The sequence below is a fragment of the Tupaia chinensis genome, unplaced genomic scaffold (genome assembly GCF_000334495.1).
Source record: "Tupaia chinensis unplaced genomic scaffold, TupChi_1.0 Scaffold000410_1, whole genome shotgun sequence".
In the NCBI taxonomy this organism is placed as follows: Eukaryota; Metazoa; Chordata; class Mammalia; order Scandentia; family Tupaiidae; genus Tupaia; species Tupaia belangeri.
In genome coordinates, this window is record NW_006159915.1 from 3,765,244 (window position 1) to 3,783,350 (window position 18,107).

At 39.3% G+C, this 18,107-nt stretch overlaps 1 non-coding gene and 1 pseudogene across 1 annotated transcript; one reads left to right on the top strand and one right to left on the bottom strand.

Moving 5' to 3' along the window:
- The first annotated feature begins 1,640 nt into the window (after positions 1–1,640).
- LOC114008889 (developmental pluripotency-associated protein 4-like) lies at positions 1,641–10,071 on the top strand (annotated as a pseudogene).
- Positions 10,072–16,924: 6,853 nt separating this feature from the next.
- On the bottom strand, positions 16,925–17,030 carry LOC114008895 (U6 spliceosomal RNA). Its single transcript, XR_003550379.1, has one exon. It is a non-coding gene; the product is annotated as a U6 spliceosomal RNA (small nuclear RNA).
- Positions 17,031–18,107: the final 1,077 nt, after the last annotated feature.

Below are 18,107 nucleotides of genomic sequence, written 5' to 3' on the forward strand. Positions count from 1 at the left end.
TCTTTTCTACCACCTACATGCTGGGGTACCTGCACTGCATTCGTATCGTCACTCAACCTCTATTCCTGCACCTTCGTGTCAAGAATTCAGATGAGTTGATTGGTGTAGGTGTCACTGCTAAGTGGTATAAATGTCTAGCTGTTATTTAATACACACAGAAATGAATGTCAATCTTATAAATATATAACCAATTAAATACACGGTAAACTTCTCCTGAATTCAACTTCCTCTTAGCTAGTTCCCCAAAACATGTCTACAACCACTTCCACAATACCTAACACAAAGGGAAGTATGAAGGGGAAACATGTGAACAGAAAGAAATATTAACCAAGGATAATTTCAAAGTAATTTATTTTTATTAAAAAAATTGCCAGAACGTTCCAGCAGGTGGCATGGCAGTTAAGGCATTAGATTCCCACATGGCCAACTGTGGTTTGAGTCCTGGACCTAGTGGTTTGCTTTTTCATTTTCTCTCTCTCTCTCTCTCTCTCTCTCTCTCTGTGTGTGTGTGTGTGTGTGTGTGTGTCTTTCTGGTGAGCAAGCATGCCCTGTAACAGATTAAAAAAAAATGATAATGATAACGAAAATTAAATAAATAATTATTTTTTTAAAAAATTGCCAGAGAGTGTGTGCACTCACAGAGTCAGAGACAGAGAGCGAGCGAGGGAGAAAGCAACCTCCAGTGGGATATGGTTATATTGCAATCCCTTGTCCTTTATTTCTCTATCTTGTTGGGATTTTGGCATGCACACATATAAGCCCTAGTGTATTTTCCAAGCTGTCCAGGCCAGGATTCAAACAGTGGTCAGCCATGTGAAATACAGCTCTCCACACGTGGTGTTTAACCACTGTATGATGAGGCCAGCCCCAAAATAATCTCTGTAGATTTATGCAATAGGATTATTTTGATCAATGAAATACCAATAATTGTTCCAATAATAATTCATCCCCCAAGATAATTCTATTCTGGAAGTAGAATGAAAATATGAGTTCAAAGAGAACAAGGAACAATGTAAAATTACTGACTATTAAAGGAAATGTTGTTTATGTATTTTATCTTACATTTTTAGTGAAGAGGTGATAGGTGTAGATAATTTATTTTCTTCCAAGTGCTTTCATCAACACATTGAATGAGCCATCCTTTGCATGATTTTACTTCATTAGAGAGTGAATGCACTAACCAGAGAAAGAGAAAAAAAGACACAGAGAAAGGAAAAGTGAAAGGACATCCCCAACAGGGAATGATCATGCCACAATCCCTTCCACTCCATCTCTTCTTTTGAGATTTGGAGCATACACTCCTAGCCTGTGTTTCAAGCCAACTGGTTTGGTAGTCAAACTCCACAGCTGGCCATGTGGAATGTAGCCATCTTAACCATCATGCCACTGGCTGGCCCTCTTCGTGTATTTTAAATGGGGCTATCAAATCTATTTGGTATTTAAATTATCTTTTATGCTTTCAAACACTGTAAGAGTTTCAATTTTAAACTATTGTAGTTAAAATATTTTTAAAATTATGAGTTTTTTTAGCTTTTTAAACTTTCTGTGAAAATTTTAGATATTAATGTAAAGATGTTTGAGAGAGACATAGTTTTCAAAATTATTTTAGGAAATATAGGAATAGAAATGGCAAAAGACCAATGTCCCAACGATATAAGCTGATTGTCTATATCAAAGCAGTTCATCAGTCATCTGTCAACCTGGAAGACACTCCAGTTGCTGATAGAAATGACTTCACAGGACTGTAAATTAACATTTTATGCTGTTCTTTTGTAGTACTAAAATACAGATTATTCCTTTTTAAAAATTTGCTTTGGAGCCAGTCCCATAGTCTAGTGGTGAGGAAACCAGGTCCCACATGGCCGACCATGCTTAGAATCCCAGTCCCAGAGGCCTGAGAAACATAATGGGCATGTGTCTAAAATCCCAAGAAGATGGAGAATTAGAGAAGGGATTCTAGGGTGACCATGCCCCATTGGGGAATGAGTTCTCTCTCCCCCCCCCCCCCCGGTCTCCTCTGGCAACTAAAAAAATTACGAGACCAGCAGTTAGCATAATGGCTATGTAGCTGGACTCCCACGTAGTCGACCGTGGTTCGCATCCTGGACCCGGTGGCTTAAAACACGCTGGGCACGTGTGCGTGTGTGCCCAAGATCCCGAGAGGAGAATGGAGGAGAAGGGATTGCGGCGTGGCCATCCCCCCTGGGGGACGATTTCTCGCTTTCTGTCTCTCTGTCTCTCTCTGTCTGTCTGGCAAGCGTACGCGCCCTATGGCAAAAAACAAAAAAATTTACTTTGAGAGTCAGCAGGTGATGTGGTGGTTAGAGGGCCAGGTTCCTACATAACCAAATCACAGTTCAAGTCCCAGACCTGGTAACCTGAAAAATCTTATCAGTGCATGTCCATGCATGCCCCAAATCCTAAGATGCGAATAGAGGAAAAGGGATTTTGGCATAGCCTTTCCCCGAGAAAATGATTTCTCATTTTCCCTCTCTCTTTCTATTCCATTTCTATACCAATTAAGATCCCCGAGGAATCTATGAGGGGATTTTTGAAAAGTTCATGAAAAGTGCATAAAAGCTACACAAAATAAATTCATGCCTTAAATTAATTTTTCCACAAATTTTCTGAACTTGCCTTATTTAATATCCAAAATACAAAGTAGGGAAGAGTTTTTTCCTCTTGATACACAGATATGATTTGCAATATGTCATGATTCCATTTTATCTTCATGTCTACAAAGAGCAAAGTTAAGTTCTGCATTCAGTTTAGTTTCCCTTAGACCAGGTGTCCTAATTATCCCTTGGCCACCTCAGTAGTTACTGGCTGTTAGACTACTTCACTCATCTTAATGACTTTATGGTTTTATTGTACCTATGAGTGAGAGGGTAGCTTTTCTTTCTTTGACCTTTAACTCACCCACTTGCTAAACAAATAATCATAAACTAACTTGGAAAAAGTCAGTTGGATTAAGCAAATCATCAACCTGAAGTAAAAAAACTGAAATATCCAAGTTAGATGATGGTATTATTGACAACTAAGTTCAATCACTCAAACATCAAACTACTAGGTCATTGGAAAAGTCATGACATATTTTTTCTATGCAAAAATGTATCATGACTTTTCCAATGGCCCAATAGCAGCATATTTATTAAATAGTCAGAAACTTATATGACTCAAATTATTATATTTTCTTACTATTGATAATGCTACTAATTCCTGTTTTGTGACCAATAACTAGGGATTAGAACTGGGTTATTTGGGAAAGTCATCGATATTATCAACAAGGAAATAGTCACCAACTGGACACATGTCGTGGATTAAAAATAATTTTAAGAACAGGACCAGCTGTTGGTGAAATGGCTGTTGCTGGACTTCCATGTAGTCGACTGCAGTTCAGGTCCCAGACCTGGCGGCTTAAAACTCATGCCAGGCGTGTGTGCGTGCATGCCCAAGATCCCGAGAGGAGGATGGAGGAGAATGGATTGTGGTGTGGCCATCCCCATAGAGGGCAATTTCTCGCTTTCTGTCTCTCTATCTCTCTCTGTCTTTCTGGTGAGCACATGCGCCCTATAGCAAAAACCTGTCCAAAAAAAAAAAATTTTTATGAAGAAGATTAAATTATGATTAGCAGCCCAGTATTAGTAAATAACAAGAAAGAAATCACTCAGAGGGGCCAACTCCATTGCCTACTAGTTAAGGAAGCCAGATCCCAAATGGCAGACCACCAGTTCAAATCCTAGCCCTAGTAGTTTGAAAACCACACCAGATGCATGTATATGTGTCTCTCAAATTCTGAGAGAACAAAAAAAATGGAGAAGGGATTGCAATGTAACTACACCCCATTCTGAGGTGCTTTCTCCCTTCCCCTCTCCCTCTCTCTGTTTCTCTCTAATGAGTACACATGTCCTCTGGTAAATTTAAAAAAAAAAATGAATCAAGCAAACAAAATAGTGAAAAACAAGAAATCACCCAAAAAGTGATCATATGTGAAAATAGCAACAGTAGTAAGTTGTAAAATATTTTGCAAAGTGACTTAAAATAATTGAATACCATCAGTATTACATCTATAAAATATTATAGAGACTCAATTTAGGAAATGAATGCTTTTGTGTAAGCCCTTTATAGGATAATAGTTCAGGGAATAAATTATTCCCCCTTTATTTACAAAAGTAATCAAGAGACCAGCAGTTAGCATAATGGCTATTTTGCTGGACTCCCATGTAGTCGACCACGGTTTGAGTCCTGGATCCGGTGGCTTAAACTCATGCCGGGCGTGTGTGCATGTGTGCCCAAGATGCCGAGAGGAGAAAGGAGAAGGGACTGTGGTGTGGCCATCTCCCCTGGGGGGGGGGGGTGATTTCTCACTTTCTGTCTCTCTGTCTCTGTCTTTCTGATGAGCACACACACCCTATAGCAAAAGCCTCTCCAGAAAAAAAAAAAAAAAAAAAAAAGTAATCAAAGGCCGGGGTCATTTTGGAAGTAAGACTTTTTGTTTACCAACCTCATCTACTTTTCCAAGCATGGAAAATGCAAGAGGCAAAGAATGGAAATCCACAGAGAAATTAAGGATGCACGAATCCCCAAACTGGAAAAAGTATCAGAAGAAACTGAAGAGCAACACTGGCTTCTAGTCAACCATGCACATCTGCTAAGTAACCAACAACCTCATCAAAGGAGAAAAAATGAAAAAGATCTGTGAAAGATAACAAAGTTTCCTATTCAAAGGAGAAGGTGCAATGCAAGGACAGCATATTAGTTCAGAATAAGATGCCACATCCTCCATTACCGCCTCGACTGCCACCAATCAACTGGCTTCAACAAGACATTGTACGAGTCTGGTGCCAACAATTAAAGCTGAGCTCCAAAGGCCAGAAATTCAATGCATGTAAGAGACCATGTGTCTTTGCTTACCCAAATCACAAGAATATTTCTGCCACAGCAACAGAGGCCAGGATTAAGACATCATTATAAAATTAAAAGTGGTCAAGGAGAAAAATACCCCTGAAAAGTTCTGAGGAAAGGCTATGTTTTGAAATGACTGATTTTCCTAACGTCACTCCTACATGTACAAAGGCTTTGCCTAACCCCAAAGAGCCTGTTGTTCTCCTTGAGGGAGTTAATATAGTATGGTGACTACCTCTATCCCAGAGGCTATATTGGCCTCCTGGGCCAGAGTTGCAGCTATGACTGGGAAGATGGAGGCTTTGGAATTGGAAGCCATGGAATTCCCACAAGGGCCAATGGTGCCAGATGGTGCATGGTCCGTGGGAAAAGTCTCCCTGCAAACACACGTGGTTGGGTTCACCTGCATTTTCATGCTGGACAAACCTGGGCTCCTAAAAAGCAAGAAGGGAGAGAAAATGCACTCTTTTTTGCCTCCAGCCTGCAATTTCCCACCCTTGCACCTGGAGGACAGTATGCTATGCCCAAAGCGTGTGTGAAGGAAGATGTACTTAATGAAAAGTCTTCAGTGGAGTTAGAATATCAGGGAAAGGGTACATCTACGGGTATAATTAATCATAGAAAAGTTAGAGAGTTGTCTCTTCAGTGCCATAGAAATCTGATACTCTACTTGAGGGATGTTTCTTGTTTAGAGGCTAGGCAGACTGATAGGGTGCAGGTGTTACCTTCAGACCACCATATAGTGCCTCATAGATTGAGATATAGAGACTCATACTGAAAAATGGAAACGTATTTCACAAATTACCATACATTCCATGCATTCTAGTCAAAAAGAAAGAAAGTCATTTATACTACCATCTGAATACAGAAGTGACTGCAGCAGCTGCAGTGGGAATGTCTTCAACTGCATTGTGAAGGAGTTGAGAAAAGAAACTCATTCGCTTCTGTGCTGAATTTCCCCCTAATAAATACTGTCAACTTTAGCAGTTCCATTCTTTTTTTTTTTTTTTTTCTTAAATTTGACCAGAGAGAGAGGAAGAAAAGACAGTGAGAAAGCAAGCTGCAAAGTCCAGACTTGAACCATGGTCAGCCATGCGGGAGTCCAGCACCTTAACTACCATGCCACCTACTGGCCCCAGAAGCTCCATCTTATTGCAAATGTAATAAAATGTAAAGTTTTGTTTGTTTGTTTTATTAGGTTTTTGCCATAGGGTGCATGCTCTTGCTGGAGGAAGGCAGAGAAGGAACGTGAGAAATTATCCCCCAGCAGAGATAGTTGTGGCCATGCCACAGTTTGTTTTCCTCCATTCTCCTCTCAGGATTTTGGACACCATGCACATGTACACGGTGTGATTTTCAAGCCTCCAGGTCTGGGACTTGAATCATGGCAGGCCATGTGGGAGTCCAATGTCTTGACCCCCATCACACCTAATGGTCCCTATGTAAAGTTTTTTTTTTAAATTATTTAGGTAAATATATATTTGTGACAATGGGCCCTACTAAAGAATTTTCTAAAAATTAAGTTGATGCAATTAAGTTGAGGGGTTGTACTAGTGGCATACCAATGATGATTCCACAGAGAAACAACCCCCTTTTGTGTGTTTTTTTTGTTTTGTTTTGTTTTGTTTTGTAGGTAGCATGGACTCACCAGAAAAACAGAGAGACAGAAAGTGAGAAATCACACACACACATACTCCCCCAACCCCCCTGCCAGGGAGAATGGCCACACCACAATCCCTTCTCCTCCATTCTCTGCTCAGGATCTTGGGCATGTACGCATATGCGCCCAGCATGAGTTTAAGACACTGGGTCTGGGACTCAAACTGCGGTCACCTACATGGGAGTCCAGAGACATAGCCATTATGCCAACTGCTGGTCCCTCCATTTTGTTTTCTTGAACTTTACTAAAATGTTACTGATACTTTAAAACCAAGTCGGCTCATGGCCTTGTAGCTAAGGGAGCTGGATTGTACATGGAGGAGAAGGGATTGTGGCATGACACCCTTTGAGGGGTGTTTTTACTCTTCCTCTCTGTCTCTCTGTCTCTGGAAAACTCATGCATCCTCTGACAAAATTAAATAAATAAATCAATTTAAAAATTCAAGTTTATATATATCCTAGGGAATGCATAGTTCAGTACATAGTGGTTCCCCTCACTAATTCACAGGAGATAGCATCCAAGACCCCCAGTGGACCTAAAATCATGAATAGCACTGAATCCTGTATACACTACATTTTTTCAGTCTGATAACCAAGACAGCTAAGAGACTGATAGCGCATAGAGTATACAGAGTGAATATGTGGGACAAAGGAAAGGATTCCCACCCTAGGTGGGATGGAGAGGGATGGCATGAGATTTTATCACACTATTCAGAACAGGGTGCAATGTAAAACTTTAAAACTTGAGACCAGCAGATGGCATAATGGTTATATCACTGAACTCCCATGTAGTCAACAGCAGTTCAAGTCCTGGACCTGGCAGCTTAAAAGTCATGCTGAGCACATGTGCGTGTGCGCCCAAAATCCTGAGAGAATAGAGATAAAGGGATTGTGGTGTGGTCTTCCCCCTGAGCGGTGGTTTCTGTCTCTGGTGAGCACATGTGCCCTAAAGCAAAAGAACAAAACAAAACAAAACAAAAACAATAAAAAAAATTAAACACCTCTCTGAGAAACAAATGAAATAAAACTTTAAAACATGAGTTTTTCATTTCTTGGATTTTCTCTTAATATCTTTGGGCCATGGTGGACATCAGTAACTGAAACCACTGAAAATGAAACTGCAGCAAAGGGGATCCTATACTCTATAAGTGATTCAGAGCAGTACGTTTAATGCAAGACCCATTGACACTTCTTTAAGCTCTTTGCCATTGGATGCATTCCCTCACCAAAGAAAGAGACAGTGAAAAGGAAATCGAGAAATCATCCCCTAGGAAGAAATGTCCATGCTGCAATCCCTTCTTCATTCTCCTCTTTGGAGTTCGAGCATATACACAAATGTGCCTGGCATGATTTTCAAGTTGCAAGATCCGGGACTCGAACCACAGTCAGGCATGTAGGAGCCCAGCATTTTAACCACCATGCCACCTGCTGGCCCCAATCTATTTACATTTTAAAGACCTGAGTAAGGCATAAGCCTGAGGCATTGGTTATTCCTACAACTGTGTAAACAAACTGACCTGCAATGTGACCCTCTCTCTTTTTTCATTGCAATGTTCTCAAGTTCACGATGTAAAAAGGTATAGCTAATCAGTTGCCTGTGTTATTCTTAATAAGCCAACGTAAATTTCTGTCAAGGAATTTATAACCTCCCTTCTTCTTCCCCTAAATTATAAAACTAGTCTTCTTTGTGACCATTTTTCAGTGCACATGTTCTCAGCTCCAGGAATTTGTGTCACTCAGGTGAATTGTCCTAAGCCTTGGCTCAAATAAATTGTTTTCATTTTTCTTACTAGGCCCTGACCCTTTTTTTAGGTTGACACCATGGGCTATTGATTCATTTTACAAATGGAGAACGAGAGATACAGATGGGTTGTGTTATACATTAGTTTTTAAAAGCTATTGTATTTTAATCTTATTATTATTTTATTTGCTACAGGTCATATCCACTCATCAGAGAGAGAGAGGGGGAAAGTGAGAAAGCAAGCCACCAGGTTTGAGACTGGAACCATGGTCAGACATGTGAGAATCCAGTACCTCAAGCACCACACCACTGGCTGGCCCCAGTTATGTTTTATACTATCAACTATTTTAAAATCAAACACAACTATAGGAATGCTTTTTTTCCTTTTGTTTTAGTTACTATCTAAAAAATGTTGGCAATTGACATTATTTTCTGCCTCTTTACAATTCTTACATTTCTATTTTGTGGGGTTTTGTTCGTTTGTTTGTTTTTTTAATTATTGCCAGAGGATACATGTGCCACCAGAGAGAAAGACAGAGGGAGAGAGCATCCTCCAAAAAGGTGTGGTCATTCCCTAATCCCTTCTGCGTTTCTCCATCCTGTTGTTATTTTGGGCATGTGCTCACAATCACCCAGCATTTTTCCCAAATCACTGGGACCAGGATTCAAACTGAAGTTGGCTATGTGGGATCTAACTCCCTTAATCACTATACCACAGGGAAAGGCCTCATTGTGTGTGTGTGTATGTGTGTGTGTGTGTGTGTGTGTGTTTTATTATTATTGTTATTAACTTTATTTATTTATTTATTTATTTACATTTAATCACATGTCTTTACAGTATACATTTCTTTTTCCGGCACAAATACCATGCATGTCAGTCAAGACAAAGTTATTACTCTATACCTTATCATCAGCAAATAGCTTCTCAATTTTTTGTCAATTAGGCATAATTTTACTTGCTTTTTTCTTCCCCTTTCCCCTCCCTACTTCCATACTAAACTCGTTTTCACATTTTATTGATTCACAAAATATCTTAAACTAAAAATACGGGCAAAGCGAGAATCTAGTGTCAAGTGCACTGTAATTTTATTCTGAAACATCTTTTCTCTCTCCGTTCCCCCTTTTACTAAAGAGAGGTACAAACTAACTTATCTGCAAAAATATTAGGTTAATCTCAATTTCGTCTGTTATTTGCACAAAGCCCCATAAGAATTTAATTTCTGATGCAAGGCAACAGATACTTTTGTATTATTGAATTTATGCAAATAACCATTCTGTCACAAAATAAGAATTCTCACAAATATTTTCCAATTGCAAAAGGGTCAGGAAGAGAGAAAAGTTTATGTTTCAATTCAAAAAAAAAAAAAAAAACTTAACAAGTTGCTGAACCTATCAACAACTCACAAGAGAACCAAAATCTTTACATGTGGAAGACAAATCATAGAAGAAAATCAGTAATGTTTTTGACAAAAGTCATAGAATTCTATCAGAAACAAAATTTCACCATTTTAAAGAAAGGCCTGATAGCATGGTATGTGAATTGAACTCTTAAAGTTCAAATAATCTTCTTGTCAATTGCATTAACTAATTGCTCTTCCTGGAGTAAGAGCCATCATCGAGGCAGCCTATCACTGATGGGTTCTCACAGTCTGTGGGTTATGAGACACCCTATCCTCAACTTTCCCCATATTCTATCCCAGGTCATGCTAATTGAGGAGCAGAAGTTCCATGGAGGCAGAAATCAAGATGAGTTTTTCTTAGATTAATGAGAACTACTGGACGGACAAGGCAAAGAGACGAGTCTGCCTTGAGCTGCATCAAGCGGGGATGAGAGTCCCCATCTCTGTGAGGCTGGGGTTAGATCAAGACTTGGTATCATGTGAGAGCCTGCAAGCCCAAACGGAAGAGCATTCACTTATACAGCAAAAACAATTTAAAGCCGAAGCTAGCTATATAAACAGTAGTTTGATTTGTTCGCTATGTGGCTACGTAAAATATAATATGGGCAGTTCATGAAAGAACATTTGAAAATCCAAGGTTCAGGGACAGACCGTGGCACAGTAGTAAAAGTTCTATAAAGTAAGCCCACATGGGAAGGTTCCCAGTTCACGTCTGAAGACCTCCCTGAGTAGGCCAGGTACACTCTTGTCCATGATCCAAGGGCTGGCTGAAGACGGGGGTGGATCACAGCATCAACACCCTGCTGAGAGTGTTGTCTCTCTCCCTTCTTCTCTCTCCCCCATCACTCTTGTTTTGAAAGAAGTAAATGAATAAACTTCAAGAAAAAAAAAATAAAAGCCAAAATTCAAAGGTAAACACTGTCATCACTCTCAACATGAACTATTTATGGCCACCATTTAGTCGTTGCAGGTATTTCAAGTACCTTAACTCTAATTTCTTCAAACTATAGTCAAGCATTGAAACACTATAAAGATAAGTGAAAATACCTTAATGGCATTTCCATAAGTAGTATAAATTTATGTTGGTTAAATGATATTTACAGGGCCAACCAGGTGGCATGGTGTTAAGGCAGCTAGATCCCATATGGCCAACTGAACTGTTTGAGGTCCAGACCCAGTGACTAGAAAAATAGGCCAGGCATAGGTGCATAAGTGCCCAAAATCCCAAGAGGAAAATGGAGGAGAAGTGATCATGGTATGGTCATCCCTCTTGGGAGATACTTTCTCACATTCTCAAGAAGAAGAAGAAAAGAAAGAAAAGTTGATTCTAAATTTGAGAACTTTGAGGGGACATGCTTTTTTTAAAAAAAAAGCGTTGCTGGAGGGGGCATGCACTCTCTAAGAAAGAAAGAGAGGGAGAGCGAGAACCCCTCAATGGGGCATGCTCATGTGATAATCTTATTTTCTCCATATTTTCATCCCATCAAGATTTGGGGCACACACGCACATGCACCCAGCCTGTTTTTCAAGCTGCCAAAGTTGGGATTTGAACCACAACTAGTTAAGTGGGATGTGGCTCCCTAAGCATAGTCTTTAGCCACTGTGCTACAGGTCCAGCCCTACACTTTTTCTTTTTTTTATTTTGGAGTTTTCCCTAATATAAACATCATCCCAGCTCACTCGTATATTCTGTGACTTGTATATATATCCTAATAGTTGTAAAATAAATCAGTGACACTTTCGACATCTTTTTTTTTTATTATTATTATTTTTTTTATGACTTGCCAACTTCTCAGTTTTCTTTGACAGGTTTTAGTACTAGTAGTATCTGAGTAAGTCTCAAAACATCATGGCCAATATTTCACTGAAAGACTATGAATATAGTCTGGTTATAGCATATATGCAATACTGTAACTTTTTAAAAAAATATTTGTTTATTTCTTCCATGACAGAGAAAGGAATAGATACCCCCAATATAATCCTCATGCTGCCATCTATCCCCAGCCTCAGCAGCACAGTACGCACAAAGAAACCACCAGATATAAGAAATCCAGGGTATTCTTTTTATTATTATTATTATTTTAAAGATTTTTGCTATAGGGCAAGTGCACTTGCTGGAGAGACAGAGAGAGACTTAAATTATCTTCCAGGGGATCGGCATGCCACAATCCCTTCTCTTCTTATGTGGGTTCAGCCTCACAGAGCATTGCATTAGCAATTGTGCCAATACTGCTGACCCTAATCTTTTGTTTTTCCTTTTTCTAGTTTGCTATAGGGTGTATGTGCTCTCTAGAGTGAGACAGAGAGAGAGAAAAAAAGAGAGAGAGAAAGTGAGAAAGCACCCCTGAAGGAGGATGACCATGCTGCAATTCCTTCTCCTCCATTCTCTTCTCAGGATTTTGGACACATATGCACATACCCCCAATGTGTTTTTCAAGTCACTAGGTCTGGGACTCTAAACATGTGGTCAGCCATGTGGGACCTAGCCACCTTAACCACCATGCCACTAACTGGCCCGACTCCAATCTTCTTAATAAAAATAATCTCTGATTATGAATTAATCTCAGAAAATATATAGTGAGGACTTTGAGTTGCAAAGGACAGAAATGCAACTTAAACTAGTTTACTTAAATTAAAAATCAACTGGCTTCAGGTAGTTCAGAATGACAGTGGCATTGCTATGATCAGACAGACAGACATTCAGCTCAAAAAATGTCATTAGGTTTTCTTTATTTGGCTCTATTTCTCTTTGTATCTTGGCACAATACTGAAGACAATCTTTTTCTATGTTGCAGAGGTAATGGTTAACGGTGGCCACGGAATTAAACTTTTCCAGTATTATGAGTCTTTATTAAAGGGGAACTTGCTCCAATAACATTTGCTTGGAGTAGATTGCACTCCATCTCCAAAGCAAGATCAAAGAAATTGCCCAAGTCTCAGTCATAGGCCTACCCCTGTTAGCTGGAAAGACAAAACTGACTGCTGAAGGAGGTAAATGGAAGAAAAACCTGCCATTCTGGCAGGTTAGTTAGTTCTGGGAAGGAACAGAGAGCAAATTAATCATAAAACTCATTGAAAATGGTTGTAAATTCAGGAGTGTATCAAACAGATCTGTTAGACCCTATGGCGGGTGCTTCTCTCTCTCTCTCTCTGTCTGCTGTCTGTCTCTCTCTCTCCTTCTCATATATGCACACACGCTCTATCAGGATAAAGAGAGAAAAAGTTTTAATTAATTAATTACCTAAAACCAACAAGAACAGACCTTACAAAGGTAGGAGGGCAATTCTAGAAGCCAGTTAGAGGGTCTGCTCTGCACAGGAGAGTAAATCAAAACAAAATCAGCTGGACCAAGCACATAGTTATTAGGTCATTGGAAAATGCATCATAACTTTCCTGAATACCCAATAGTTAGACTGAAGAGACCCTAAGGTCTACGCTCAAAAGTGAGTGGAGTTTCCCAGAAATTTGAGAAATGTTATCCTCCCAATTTTTCAAATACTTCCAGCTTTATCTAGAACTCCAAAGGATCTATGAGATATTTGGAGTTCCACAGATCCTCTAAGGAGTCCTAGTATATTTGGCAATATCTAGAAGACCCACGGAATTCACTGGATGCTGGCCAATTGAGAAATGTAGACTGTAAATTCTTAACATTTGTTAATTATGCACTATAGGGGGGGCTGCAGATGGTATAGCGGTTAAATCACCAGACTCCCACATGGTTAACCACAGTTCAAGTCCTGAATTCAGTGGCTTGAAAATCACACTGGGTGTGTGAGCATGCTCCCAAGATCCCGGGAGGAGAATAGAGAAGAGACTGAGTCATGGCCATCACTCATGGGGGGTGATTTCTCATTTTCCCTATCACGGTATTGTCTCTCTCTCTCTTTCTAGCGAGTGTGCATGCCTTAAGGCAGAAATAAAATCGTGTACTACATAAGTAATTCCTTTTTTAAAAAACATTATTTAATTGTATATATTACTGCATTGTTTCTTTTAATTTCACTATAGGGCATGTATCGTCACTGGAGAGAGGCAGAGAAGGAAATGAGAAAGCAAGCCGCCAGGCCTGGGACTTGAACTGCAGTCAGTCATGGGGGAGTCCAGCACTTTAACTACCATGCCACCTGCTGGCCCTAGAAGTAATTCTTAAAGTGAGCCCCCCCCCAACCAATAGTTTCAAAATACCTTGGAAATCGTTAGAAATAAAAAGTCTTAGGCCCCACTGAAAGACTACTGTAGCGGAAACTCTGGAGGGAGGCCCAGCATCTGTGTTTTAACAGACCCTCTAAGTGATTCTGATACAACTAATGTCTGAGAATCACTGACCCAGAAGTAGACTGGAAATGAAGTTTACTAGCCAGACTCTTGAAATACCCTTGGGGTATGGTTCACATTATTGATCTATCAGAAGAAAGTGAAGTATTCAGAACAACTCCCAAAGGAGCTTTAAATGACTCCCAACAGCATTCATGAAGAATTATCATTGCTTAATGTAGATGACACTGTTAGCTGGTCATTTATTTCACAAATAAATGGACAGTATAATTACATGGAAACATAGTATCTTGGTGGACTCTTTCCTTTTTCATCTATTTTACAGGCTGTTGTTATTATCCAAATTAATAGTTGTATTACATTCTGATTTATATAATGCATTGTAAAAATCACCCTAATTACATCTAATGGAAAACATGCTTACATGGTAATGCTAAAACGACCAATATAATGTAATATCATACATAACATAAATATAAGAATGCACTCAGAAGTTACAACTTGGAAAGCATTCCTCACAATTTTAGATAATAGAATGTATCTGTTAAACAATGAAACTGTGATTATATATTATTTGTAGTAGATAGCAAAAGCCGATTACACCTTTGTTCTGATATAAAAGTAAGGCTAAATATGGATATGTTGAAGCTAGAGTTGAGGAAATACTAGGAAGCTACACTTTGTGGTCACTAAGAACTAAACATTTGTCAAGCACTTACATGTGCCAGACATTGTGTTAAAAACTTTGACAAACAGCAATTCACTGGAGCATTGACACATTACTACAGGGGCCAGCAGGTAACATAGTGGTTAAGGAGCTGGATTCTCACTGTGGTTGGAGTCCCAGACCCAGCACCTTGAAACTCATGCCAGGTGCACATGCATGTGTGCCCAAAATCCTGAGAGGAGAATGGAGAAGAAGGGATTGCAGCATGGACATTACCGTTGAAGGGTGATTTCTCGCTTTCGGTCTCTCTTTCTGTCTCTCCAGCGAGCACACATGTCCTGTAGCAAAAAAAAATAAAAAGTGAATAAATAAAACATTACCACAAGATAGATACTTCTATTAATTTGCTCAGTTTCAGAGAAGAAGAAACAGGTTTAGAAAAGTGTAATGCAATTTGCATATGAGTTTATAATTGGCAAATGAGAATCTAGGACTCAAAGTTAGTGTTTTATTTATTCAAAATAGGTAGATAGTCCTAATTATTATAAAAGAGAGAGAGGGGGACCAGAAGATGGCATATAGTTATGTCTCTGGACTCACACGAAGTCAGCCAAGATTTGAGTCCCAGGCCCAGCGGCTTAACTTCATGCCGTGTGTGTGTGCGTGCATGCCCAAAATCCTGAAAGGAGAATGGAGGAGAAGAGATTGCAGCATGGCCATCCCCCCAGGGGGTGATTTCTCACTTTCTGTCTCTCTGTCTCTCTCTGTCTCTCTGGTAAGCACACATGCCCTATAGCAGAAATCTCTCAAAAAAAAAAAAATTAGTGAGAGTAGAACAACACTTTGGGAAAAACACAGGAGTAATCTTCATGCCTTGGATTAAACAATGGTTTCTTAAATATGCCAAGACTACAGGCAACTGAAGAAATAATATTAGTTCATTGGGGAAGTCATGATGTATTTTTCTGTTTTTCTATGAAAAAATGCATCATGACTTTCCCAACAATCCAATAGTTAAATTTGAACAAAATTAAAAACATTTGTGCTTCAGAGAACATTATCAAGAAAGCAAAAAATCAACCAACAGAATGAGAGAAAACACTTGCAAATAATTTATTTGTAAGAAACTTGTTTCCAGAATGTATAAAGAACTTTTACAACTCAATAATAATAATTTTTAAAAAAACAATTAAAAATTGGGCAAAGGGTCTAAATAGATAAGAAAGTAGATAATCAAGAAGTACATGAAAAGATTCTTAATATCATTAGTCATCAGAGATATGCAGACTAAACCACAATGAGACACAGCTTCATCCTTGGTAGGATGGCTAAAAATCAGACAGAAAACAAGTATAGGTAAGGATACATACAGAGAAAGTGGAACCCTCAAACACAGCTAATGGGAATGAAAAACAGAGCAGCAACTTTGGAAAATTGTCTGGCAGTTAGTTTCTCAAATGACTAAACACAGAGTTTCTGTATGACCCAGCAATCCTACTTCTAAGTATATGCCCAAGAGAAATAAAACATATGTCTACACAAACACTTGTTCACAAGGTTCTTAGCAGCATTATTCATAATAGCCAAGAAGTACAAACAACCTAAGTATCTATGAGCCAATGAATGCATAAACAAAATGTGTTATATCCATATGATGGAATATTATTCAGACAAATTTCCTCATAAAAAAGAATGACATTCCAATACATATTTACAAAGGAAAAAAAAAACTAGCATTTATCTGTCTATTCACACATATAACACTTGTGTGACCAGATATGTGGGTATCCAATAATTCAATCTGAAACTTATCTGTCTGGAAATAATGTCAGAAACCATAAGTTGAGGACTCAGACCCACAAAACTGCCCCCCACTTTTAGGTGTCAATCACAGGCAGTAACTCCTACTTCTGACCAAATGGCTACAAACTGGGGGTCTCATACCCATTCATTTGGTTCAATTATTTAAGTAGGATGGCTCACAGAGCCCAGGGAAATATTTACACTTACTCATTGATTGTAAAGAACATTAGGGATACAAATGAACAGCTGGATGAAAAGATGGGTAGGGTGAGATATGGAAGAGTTGGGCGTGGAGCTTTTAGAACCAGATATATTCAGCAACCTGAAAGCACATCAAATCTTTTTTGTCTAAGTTTTTGTAAATCCTGATCTCCAGCCTCTTACACACACACACACACACACACACACACTCAAGTAGTAACTAGGACAGATCCGCACATTACTTGCTGGCCTCCTAAATGCATTTTTTTAAAAAATATTGAACACTTCACGAATTTGCATGTCATCCTTGCACAGGGTCATGCTAATTTTCTTTGTATCATTCCAATTTTAGTATATGTGCTGCCAAAGCAAGCACCCCACGTGCATTTTTTAAGGGAAAAATTTAGGGCAAGAGTCCCAGACACATGCTCAGGTCAATGATTGATTCAAGAAGGCATCAGCAGCAGATGCCATGGCAGTTAAAGCCCTGGACTCCCACATAGTTGACCACAGTTTAAGTCCTCAACCCAGCAGCTAGAAATTTATGAGGGGCATGCGTGTGTGCATGCCCAGAATCCCAAGAGGAGAATGGAGAAGGGATTGTGGTGTGGCCATCCCCCCTAGGCCATGATTTCTCTCTCTTTCTGTCTGTCCAGCAAGCACATGTACCCTACAGCAAAAATTTCTCTAAAAAAAAGGGGGGGGTGATCTTATTGGCCTTCTAAAATCATAGTGATCACTGTACAACTCTGTAAATATGGCAATAACCAGTGAATTTTTTTCAATTATTATGCATTTTTAATTTGTAAACTTTTACACGAATGAATTTATAAGAGTTATATCTCAATAAAGCTGTTACCAAAAGAGAGAGAGAAAGAGAGTAGAGAATGATTAAAGTGGGAGAGTAAAGAGTTAGCATAACTGGGACCAGCAGATGGCATAACGGTTATGTTGCTGAACTCCACATAGTCAAATGTAGTTCAAGTCCTGGACCCTGCACCTTAAAACTCATGGGGAGGGGATGCAATAAATGGTCCAGTGGTTAAGATGCTAGACTCACACATCCTGACCACAGTTCGAGTCCTAGACCTGGTGCCTTGCTTTCTCACCTTTCCATTCTCTCTCTGGTCAAAGAGACTGAAGAGACCCTAAGGTCTACGCTCAAAAGTGAGTGGAGTTTCCCAGAAATTTGAGAAATGTTATCCTCCCAATTTTTCAAATACTTCCAGCTTTATCTAGAACTCCAAAGGATCTATGAGATATTTGGAGTTCCACAGATCCTCTAAGGAGTCCTAGTATATTTGGCAATATCTAGAAGACCCACGGAATTCACTGGATGCTGGCCAATTGAGAAATGTAGACTGTAAATTCTTAACATTTGTTAATTATGCACTATAGGGGGGGCTGCAGATGGTATAGCGGTTAAATCACCAGACTCCCACATGGTTAACCA